General features: G+C 32.6%; 1 pseudogene; it reads right to left on the reverse strand.

Annotated features, from left to right (window-relative positions):
- LOC137639445 (uncharacterized) overlaps positions 1–2,500 on the reverse strand; it is a 168,772-nt pseudogene that overhangs the window by 48,983 nt on the left and 117,289 nt on the right.

The following is a 2,500-nucleotide window of genomic DNA, read 5'->3' on the forward strand; positions in this document are numbered from 1 at the left end:
GCCTGTTAAGCTCCTCTCTCTCTCTCTCTCTCTCTCTCTCTCTCTCTCTCTCTCAGAGCTTTCCAAATGCCCAGCCATTTTCTCTTGACACCACTTTGTCAAAGGTCTTTCCTCTTTGTCCTGTTGGTTGTTCAATGTTTTTTTTTTTTAATCCTGTTAATCCATCCTTATTTAGAATTTTGATATTATTGAATGAAAGTTGTTTGATTGGTTTTATAAGATAAGATATTAATTTTAATGTTACTATTCTTAAAATATTTTATTTTGCCTTGTTTCCTTTCCTCACCGGGGTAATTTCCTTGTTAGGGCCCCTGGGCTTATAGCATCCTTCTTTTCAAGCTAGGGTTGTTATTTAGCAAGTAATAATAATAATAATAATAATAATAATAATAATAATAATAATAATAATAATAATAATAATACGGGTATGGTTGATTAATTTGCATTACACAGAGCTGAATGACCTTTGACCTAAGGCCTAAATCTTATATTCAATTCTACAATTGTTCATACGTAAATGTCTCATTATCAATCGATTGTATCATACATCCAGAATCGATTACTTTTCCTGTATTTCGGTTCTTATTTTTAGATGTAACATTGTGTATTTCATTGTTTTAATGTTGTTACTGTTCTTAAAATATTTGATATTAAGTTTTCATTTCTTTTCATTTATTTTATTTATTTTCTTATATCCTTTCCTCACTGGGGTATTTTTCCGTGTTGGAGCCCATGGGTTTATAGCATCCAGCTTTTCCAGCTAGGGTTGTAGCTTGGCAGGTAATAATAATAATAGTTATAATAATAATAATAATAATAATAATAATAATAATGATAATAATAATAATAAAATCAATTTTCAATCTTATGTTTTTTAAAATCAATATTTGCTAGTAGTCCGGAATTTATTGTTGAATTGTGGTTGTGGTGGCCGATGTGGTAACGTCCCTGAATGGTGAACGGCAGACTGGGGTTCGAGTCCCGATCAAACTCGATAGTTTCTAAGGTCGCTGCAACCTTACCATCCTTGTGAGCTAAGGATGGCGGGTTTGGAGGAGCCTATAGATCTATCTGCTGAGTCATCAGTAGCCATTGCATGGCCCTCCCTGGTCCTAGCTTGGATGGAGAGGGGCCTTGGGCGCTGATCATATGTATATATGGTCAGTCTCTAGGGCATTTTCCTGCTTGATAGGACAATGTCCCTGTCTCTTGCCTCTGCCATTCATGAGCGGCCTTTAAACCTTTAAATGATTGATGCTATGGGAATAAAAAAAAAAAATATGATACCTTATTTGATATTGCAATAAGAGCGGGCAAAAATATTTCATTATCTAGAGGGGCACTCAGTAGAGGGCAGACCTCCGCCGTGGCAGCTTATTTCCCGATCTTTAGCTCGACCTTGACCTTAATCTTTGACCTTAACATGTATTAATTGGCGTGGATTTTCATACATTCAAATATGAACCAAGTCAGAAGTCTCTGTGACAACGATGTCCCAACTTATGGCTGATTACGTGAATTGGGCATTTTGCTAGACCTTAACCTTTACCTTTGACCTTGACCTTGCAAATTTAATAATTTCCAGCTTTATACATAATAGTTAATCCCTGCAAGTTTCATTACTGTCCGATTGAAATTGTGGCCAGGAAGATTTTCACAAAGAAACACACAAACACACCAAAAAAAAAGGGGTAAAACATAACCTCCTTCCAACTTTGTTGGCGGAGGTAATGATAACAACAGGTGAATATGAAGCATATGAAAATACAATATGTTGTATTATACAAGCTCTTTTAATGAAATGTTATGGAGAGGGTACAAAAATAAAATGAATAATATCTTGATTGGCAATTTTTAACCGGAAGTCCATTTGCATTATATGTCTCTCAAACAAGTATGTATTAACGCGAACATAGTTTAAATGTGCCGCGGCTCATTGTATAAGAATTGCATATGAAAATACAGTATGTTGTATTATACAAGCTCTTTTAATGAAACGTTATGGAGAGGGTACAAAAATAAAATGAATAATATCTTGATTGGCAATTTTTAACCGGAAGTCCATTTGCATTATATGTCTCTCAAACAAGTATGTATTAACGCGAACATATACGACATAGTTTGAATGATCCGCTTCTCATTACATAAGAATTGCATATGAAAATACAGTATGTTGTATTATACAAGCTCTTTTAATGAAACGTTATGGAGAGGGAACAAAAATAAAATGAATAATATCTTGATAGGCAATTTTCAACCTAAAGTCCATTTGCATTATAACCCCAAAAAAAAAAAAAAAAAAAAAAATTATAATATATTGTATTTGAAGGTTTTTCTTCATGAAATCTAATTATGAAATGATAATCCAGGATACTGTTGTATTATTGTCATAATTTTGAAAATATTTAATAAGCTTAAAGAAGATTATATATGATTATATATTTTTTCATCATTTAATTCGCCATTATTTACTTTACATGATTATTTTAATTAATATATT

Source organism: Palaemon carinicauda, chromosome 4 (assembly GCF_036898095.1).
Source record: "Palaemon carinicauda isolate YSFRI2023 chromosome 4, ASM3689809v2, whole genome shotgun sequence".
Lineage (NCBI taxonomy): Eukaryota > Metazoa > Arthropoda > Malacostraca > Decapoda > Palaemonidae > Palaemon > Palaemon carinicauda.